Here is a 9,128-nt window from a genome sequence, read left to right as displayed (position 1 = left end):
GCCAGCGCCCTGCACAAGACCGGCCATGACAGCGATAGCAGCGCTAAAACTACACAAAACTGAAACTATAAATTCAGCGTTGGTTGAATGGGGAAAACGACTTGATAAAAACACTTATTATTGAAAATGTATAAATGACAGACCTAAGACGACTCAGCAAACAGTCATTGTAATTTCAGTACGAAAATAGCAGCAAATGAGCAGAGTGACATAAGTTTGTGATTAAGATAGAAGAAATTGAGAACAAAAAGATTGCAGCGACATGATGACAACAACAGCGTGATGACAACAACATAATCAGTGGCGATAACAATACTGAATCAGCGATAACAATAATATAAACAACAACTCTAACAGTAAATTTGATTACACTGAAACAACAGCCCTAGAAGTGCAGCAGCAGAACTTTACAAACAAACTCTAATGCAAACAACCACGGTTATAACAACACCGTGACTGAAGCAGCGACAAAAACAGGGGACGTGAAAGGTAAGTCATGCTTTACCCGTGCCCGTTCGGCTTGGTAAAGTTTTTCGTTTGAGGGAACTTTGAATTCACGGAGCAAGGAAAAATAGCCAAAAATGCTTCTCATCGTGAGGTGTTGATGAACTAACACCAGCCCTCAAGTCCCTTACTATCCCACATTATTTTCATAATATTATTTTCTCTTCATGGAAGAGATCATTTAGGACCGAATGGAAATAACAGCAGAAATATTTAACTGGTCAGGAGATAAAATTCTTCGAGATCATTTTGTGTGGGCTGGAAAGCATTTTTGCTACTGATTTCAAACAGTGATTGTGACTCATTTCTTCCTCAGGTTGGATGTAAATCGATTCAATAATTACTGAAAAAGCGTGAAATAAATTTAATTTCGAAAGGGCTACGTATAAAATTTTGGTGAAACAACTTTGGAATATTCAAAGCAATCTCGGGATAAATTAAAAATAAAGCTCCCGTCGCTATCTTGCTTTCTTTTATTTTCTTGATCAACTGATGATATCCACAACAATATTTTTATGGCGTCAGGTGAGACGTTGACTTTTTCATCGTTGAGTTTAATTTATTTTATTTAAAATAAATTGACTCTGGTCCGACGAATATTTTCTGTAGTTTTTTCACTAACTGAGAATCGATAGAATATGAAGGGATAACTTCTCTTGAGGTGCCTTTAACGAAGACAATACTGAATTTGGGATGATAAATCATCCCGTCAGTATAGCATAAAGGATAAATGAACAAATCAGGAATGATAAATATTTACTATCGGTATTTCACAGAGGTGAAATTATTCAATTTGGGGTAATAAATCTTTAATAAAGGTGTTAGTTTACTTAGAAAAAGAAAGAAATTTTCGGTGAAAAGTAAATATTGTGGTTTCCACGTCAAGCTTTTCAGTGGCAATATCTGCGTCGTTCACAAGCCGTTCACGTAAACTGAGAGTTTGCTTTGGCCGCTTGATGTTGAGCTACGATTTTCCGGTGCACAGCTGCTGCCGGGCGCTGTACTGATGAGTGCAGCTGTTTGCCTGGTACTGGTCTCTTATACACATCTAGATGTGTATAAGNTATGTGCGCAGCTGTTTGCCTGGTACTGTACTTGTGTGTGCAGCTGTTTGCCTGGAACTATGCTCATGTGTGCAGCTGTTTGCCTGGTACTGTACTTGTAGTTGCAGCCGTTTGCCTGGAACTGTACCTATGTGCGCAGCTGTTTGTCTTGTACTGTACCTATGTGTGCAGCTGTTTGCCTGGAACTGTACCTATGTACTCATCTGTTTCCTAGGGCTGAGCTCAGCTGTATTTATGTGCACAGCCGCCTGCCCTGTTCTGCACGGGTGAGTGAAGCTATTTTTCAGTACAGTAGTTGTGTGCTTTGATAAGGACTGAGCTTTGATCCGGAGCTTTGATAAAATACTTCGCATTCAATAAACTCATTTGATTTGATCCAAATAATTCTCAGGAGAATTAAGAGGGAGATGTAGTATCGACATTGAGAAGCGGTAGGAGGACTTGCCACTGTTCAAAAGGTAGGAGATTTCGATCATTAATTATAGAAGTTTGAGGCTCGCAAGCTCGTACTCGTGCCAAGTTGTAGGCCTGTAACGCATTTGATGGCATAGCCTCGTATTACCGAAGAGCTCCTAGTGTTTGTTTTACTGTTTATGTTATCATAACTCACGGCAGTTGCTAAAACGTTAACTTATTGCGTGTTTTTGAGTAGGGATTTAAAGTAAGTCCACAGCCTCGCTTCTCTCCTACTGTTCCTGCGACTAATGCAGTATTGGAACTTTGATCCTCCGTTTTATGGGAATTAATGAAGTATAAGTGATTAACCCACCAGCAATGTTTTATTTTCCATCGTTAGCTGATGCAGACAGCGGAATATGTAAATCAATACGCAGACAGTCATCACGAAAGTTTTGAGCGCATTTTCTCATTTATGGAAAGAATGCACTATTGTGCTCGCCATGTCCGTCTGTCCGTCCGTTTGTCTGTCTGTCCATCCGTGACTCCACGTTTACTGAGTCATATGAGTCATATTTTTAATTTCTTTAATGTACATTATTATTTGCTATAGTTGAATTATATGAAATAAATGGGGATTCCATGAATTTGATGGAATCGTAATTTATTTAAATATATAAAATTTTTCACGAAACCTCACTCCAGTGCAGTTCATCTAACCTTTACGAACTTACACGTACGTTAATTGTACGTTCCTACATACATTCGAATGCGTTGAGTTAAACATTAGGTATGAGAATTGTTCATAATTGATCTTATAAATCAGGCAAGTATTGCCGGAGTAAGGTCAGGAAAACATTGAAGGAAAATAAGAGTAACCAATGGCCTAGCTGCAACATTATGGTGAATTGATGACGTGATCTGCAGGGCCTATACTTTCAGAAAAAGTTAGGAGAGCGTAAGTTCATCAGCCAATCTTTGACGGCCTTTCAAGCAAAATCCACCAATCATAGACAAGAAAATAGAGCGTAAGTACTTACGTTCACTTAGCGTGTTTTGAAAGTATGGCCCTGCACTCGACGTGCCCGCATCTCTAATTCCTAGCTGCAGGAACGCCTTGCAAAAATCTCATGTTCAGGAATTCGGATAATGACCAAATCTTGCAATTATATAAATGCGACATCCTCTGCTCGTTGAAAATCAAAGTCACGTTGAATCAGGTTGACCGAAGACTGTAGGCTGGCCTGTGATAATTGCTCCAGGAAATTCCTCGAGTAATGGGAAAGAAGTTAGTTTAATCAGGTGGAAAACGCTTGTTAGCGGAGCCCATATCAAGAAATCCAGAATATCGACGAAATGAGCAGGCAGATACGAACCTGGGCGGAGGCCAGGAAGGCGGCAGAGATAACTTTAAATTAGGGCTTGGGAGTTGCCTTAGATTACATACTTTCAAAACTCGCTATGTGAACGTAAATACTTACGATCTATTTTCTTGTCTATGATTGGTGGATTTTCCTTGATAGGTCATCAATGATTGGCTGATGAACTTACGATCTCTTAACTTTTTTTAAAAGTATAGGCCCAGGAGTCGGCTCTTCATTAAGATTAGTTCATTAGCTGCCGGGGAGACTGGAGAGGGTTAACGAGTTCCTGTATTTCGGTTAAATTTGAAATTTTGCAGTATTATGAGTGGGCGGTCGAGACCATATGAGTACAACGGATTAAAATCGTGTGCTTAGCATAAATTATTCTGTCGCTTAAAGTACACATAACACGGATAAGATACGTGCTCCGTACGATTCGTACAAATTACTATCACAAACACACAGTATTTTCCCACGAATTGCTATAAGGATCACTGAAAAATCAGAACACACAAGGTCTCAACACCTCATATCTTAAGGTATAATCCCCGACCACGGCCACGCTGGTGCAACGCCATTAGCCGCCGACGTGTACGTTGTGCAGCTTATGCACAATGTCATTGATGCTTCTTGCTCTTAGTATATAGTGAGGCAGAGACAAATATTTGGATAAAGAAAGAAGAGATATTAATATCTTTGAGCGTTCGCAATTTCACTGCATGCCATTCACGCGATGTGAGGTACCAATGAAAAAATTGCAAATTTCAGCTGTGCTCTTGAATGTGTCGTGTCGTCTTTCGAAAACTTTTTACACTTTACGTCTTTACACTTTCCCTATTGGCAACGCATTGAAGAACCTCGGTCTCGTCATGGATGGGTTCTTCCCCACATACTGGGCTCTAATTCTAAACAGCCTGTCTCTCCGTCCGCCGTAATAGGTTTGATTTTAAAGGTGTGGTTTTCAACTGTAGGGGCCGTCCAGTTATCATCTTTCTAGTGTGCGGGATGGCATAGAATAGAAGTATCGGCTTGAAGAAATAGGCCCATGGCCTGTTGCCGCTCTTCAACATACTTCTCCTCTTTCCAATAAGTGCAGCTTCAGGTGCGGATTATGTACGCTGATCCTCGATGGGAAAAATCATAAGCATGACTCAAATCGTTGCACTTCTTTCACCTGCGTATAGGCCTACAAAATTCACGTAGCCCGGAGTTGGTAGCAGGACCCAGAAAAAGAACACAAGAACACAGTAACTTACCATCGGCACAATTTATCTTGTTCAGAATGTCCTCTGGAGTGTGCCTCGTCAGTGTCTTGATGTCTGCATCTTGTAAGCACAGTCGTCGTGTGATCACCAACACTTTGAAATCTCATGAGCCTAAAACGTGGCCTGGATACTCATCTTTAGTTCAAGGTTTCTGTTTCCCATTATAGGTGTTGTCCATGTCGGAGTTGTCTCATCTTGGTCGTCACAAAATATGGATCTCAATACATAATGCTTAATTGATGCAGTTTAATTGCATGTTATTCACTTGATCTCAGTCGAGTGTTACGGGCAGGTCTTCAAATGGGGACGAAGATACATTTCTCAGATCAATGTGTATGTTGGCGATGTGGACAACAAGATCGCGACCACGGCGGACCGTGTTGTTCACAACTATTTGTTATCCTTCATGCAATGGAAAAGCTTCCTGACATCTATTTTTCAAGCGAGAGGATTTCATATGAGATTAACATCACAGACTCGTGACTTTAGGGTCTGTCCATTGCAACGTCTGGTAATTTGTACCTTTTACTCCACATATGAGGCAAACAGGGATTTTTGGATTAGTTTGGATCAGGAAGTTAGCGCGCAAGCACGGCAATAGGCGGAACTATCCCGAACATATTAAAAGAATCAACAAAGTACAACTCACGACCTAGAAGAGGACAAGAGAATCACATAATAAGTTGTACATTACAAGTGGCATATGTACGGAGCAAAACCCAGCCTCCAGCTCCCCAAAACACAGCACTGCCAACGTCACTTCTCAGCTCCTCTTGTGCCTCCAAGCGACCTCGTCGTGACTAGACTGGCACTCGCCCTGGCAAGTTGCGGTAAGCAAATGCAAATCAAATCGATTGTATTCTAAGCAGGAAATCGCTCTGTCAACTTTGACTCAGAAGTTCGAGGCTTTCGCTGCGTATAGACTTACAAAATTCTCTTCACTTCAGAAATAAAATGAACAAGAACGGAAAGCAGGCAGTTGTTGGATGCTGCGTTCTAATACAGACTATACAAGTTGATACTGAGAAATGAAAATGAGGGACTAACTTAACATAGAAAATTGGAAACTAAACACTTTTCTTATAAGTTAGTTTATAGCCACGAGTAAGTATATGTAATCCACGATAAGATTTCACTTCCAATAAGATAAATTTCACAATTGGCTCCGAACGCGGACAATTTGCAGTCGATTTGCATTCTGTGTAAGGAATTCGTATGAATATCATTAATTTATACAACGTTTGTATGAAGTCATAATGATTGTTTAGCTCCGAATCCAATGTTCAAATACTAAATTAATAATTGATTTTGAAGGAATTGAAATGATTCTCGCCCAGGTCACGATGTCAAGAATACAGTTTATAATACGAACGCATGTACCTGTGAGCTCTACAGGAGCGGGCGTCATTTTTCATCAGATTCCGTTTCCTTGATCCGTATTCTAGGATGCATCAAACACTGCCATGTAGAAATTTAAAACTTCTTGGTGATTATTTCAGAACCCGTAACTGTTTTTCCCGCAATATTAGGAATTGAAACTTTCCAGTGATGTTTTCAATTAATTAACATGGAAATAACGAAGTACAGAGCGAGTTTGGCTTAATAAGTGTCTTCAGACTCCTCAGAGCATGAGAAGCACAATAAAACTCTTTGCATTTTCAAAAATATTTAACTGTCCATCACATTGGTCTGCTAGTGAAGTAAATGTTTCCAGAAATAACATCTCCAAAGAACGCATGACAAATTAAGCGCCCTCGTCAGGCATGGCATCTGTTGTGTGGCACCACTTGTGGGACGGTGGCACTATAGGAGTGCCATCGCGCCTGCAAAACGAACGAACTTCTCCATATAACAATACCAATTGCTTGGTGCTGCTCATTGGGTCCTAAATTCTACCTATTAAAATAAATTTTTCTTCAAGTATCAAAATATAACAGCTATGTATATAGAAAATTCATGTCATTTTCTATGCATATTTTTGAATGAAATATGTTCTTAAAAAAATGTATAGTTTTTCATGCGGCCATGAAAAAAATGCAGATTCTGTATGGAGAAACTGCTGTAAAATAATTTACTGAAATTATACATATAGCAGAAGTGTTACTATGTTTAATCAACACGTATTTGAAATGCATTGGATAATATATATAAATACAAGCCTTTCTTTGCTTTAAAGGATCGTGACTCTAAAACTTAGCTACTTCATGTGACATTATTTAGCTCCTTGCTAGTATATTTTGTTACCTTCATAGAGCAATAACGTGACTCGAAAAAAGTTCTTAGCGTTCTTTAGATCAGCCCACGTCAATTGCAAAACATTTTCAATTCATCAGTATTTCATTNTTGAAACATATTCTTACCTCGCTTTACCCTAAGTTCTTACATATTCTTACCTCGCTTTACCCTAAGTTCTTACATATTCTTACCTCGCTTTACCCTAAGTTGTAACATATTCTTAACTCGCTTTACCCTAAGTTCTTACATATTCTTACCTCGCTTTACCCTAACTTCTTACATATTCTTACCTCGCTTTACCCTAACCTCTTACATATTCTTACCTCGCTTTACCCTAAGTTGTAACATATTCTTACCTCGCTTTACCCTAACTTCTTACATATTCTTACCTAATAAGTTCTAAGTTAATAAGGACACATTTCAACGAAATGGTTCGCACTAGAATGTCTCAAAGAGCCTCACCAGGAAGAGCCTCCAATTCAAATATGACATCAGCGCCAGTCTCCTCAAGACGGCAGGCCTCAAGGCTCCGGCCAAGAACGCAAGACACACCGGAGCGTCTGGCGCGAATCTTGCGTCGTTCGATAAGCAATAAATCCGTGAGGTGGAAGCGTATCTGCTGCGATCAGACACACAATTTCTCCAGGATCACAATGGATTGCAACGTGACAAGGGAGTCCTCAGGCAATCCACGACCCATTCTAGACGATGGCTAGAGATGCACTTTAAAAATTACTGGCATGTTATTGATGGCCATTTGGGCAGTGTTTATTGGCTGACGTAAATAATTTGCATAGATTTAATAAGGAGTTATGCGCACCGGTTGTTCACTGGCTGTTAATTGGCAGACTTTAATATGCCTCTGCTTGGAGGTGCGACATTTAGTTGTTAGCCGATGTTCAGCCGTACTGAACCCATGTTAAACGACTGAAAAGCTTATATTCCGCACGAGAACAGTGATGAATATATACCAACAAATGCTGAAAGTGATCGCATTAAAATGTACCACAATATCTTCTTCAGTAATTACCATTATTATTTTTAGGCAAGCCCAAAAATAATATACTGTGGAAATACACTAGAGAGCATTCGTAGCAGAAAAAATTTTTCTCACGATAGCTTATAAATTCCAATAAAGAATTTAAAGGTAAGTAAAGTGATACCGTAGCAGTTAAAAAATAGCTCCAATAGGGCCAGTCTAAGTAAAGTTATATAGAACTTGAATAGAAGGTCGCCATTGGTCTACTGTAATAATAATTCGCATGGTGCAGTTGCAATACTTCACGGCACTCTCAGTATCTATGATACTCTGTTTCTTCTATAGATACGGTGGGGGTCGGGGAAACAATGCAATAAAAGTCAAATCAAGGCACACTTCTGCCTCAATAAAGACGATCTGATCCTACTCGACATTTGTGCCTGGCAAGGAACTCCCTTTCTTGACTTTAAATTCTTTTCTGTATTTGTATAGAATATTTTATCATTCGTATGTAATTCTTGCCAAGATGTAGTGGAAACAGCCACTTTAATGTGCATACATAGAAATAGTTGACTTCGGAAAGTTCCGACCCGTGAGACCGATTCCTAAAAGAAAGTGCAGTTTTGGGAATCCGGTTGATGATCATCAAGTGACATAAAAAATATATATAAAAAACATTAAAAAACACGTTTTTCTGGTTTTTACAAAACTAAAAATAGTGAAATAAAATAACTTTAAAAAACACGTTTTCTTGACGGACAAAAAAGAAATACATTTACTCGTACGTAACATTTAAGTTATGTAAAATGTCATGTAATGTCATGTAAGAGTAAATGTTTTTCTTTTTTCTCCGTGGTTTTTAAAAGTTTTTTTTTTGTTTTATTTCACTATTTTTAGTTTTGTAAAAACCAGAAAAACGTGTTTTTTTTATATATATTTATTTTCTACTTTTTAGTTAGCAATTTTAGCCATTCAAATCAATTTCCAGGGTTGGCAAGTGTGGATGTTCGAGAAAATAATTAATTACAAACCGTGAATTTTTAGTGTTTTTGTTTACTCTAAAATTTTTAAAAGAAAAAAGAATTTTTTAAATTATTATTTCTGATGATCAAATCTTGAATTGTTAGGCAGCATAAACATGCATGCCAAATTTCAACTTACTAGGATGTTTAGAAGTGCTCTAAATTAAGGTTTGAATTTTTGATGACAAACGGACACGAAACGAAGTCAAGAAAAACGTGGTAATAATTAACTGGGACTACTTGGATGTAATTACGAGTACACTCAATATTACACTTTGTGCAAGTTTAATTAAAGACGA

This window comes from Hyalella azteca, unplaced genomic scaffold (assembly GCF_000764305.2).
Source record: "Hyalella azteca isolate HAZT.00-mixed unplaced genomic scaffold, Hazt_2.0.2 contig12893, whole genome shotgun sequence".
NCBI lineage: Eukaryota > Metazoa > Arthropoda > Malacostraca > Amphipoda > Hyalellidae > Hyalella > Hyalella azteca.
The sequence above is the reverse complement of the archived record's forward strand: the minus strand, read 5'-3'. Positions refer to the sequence as shown.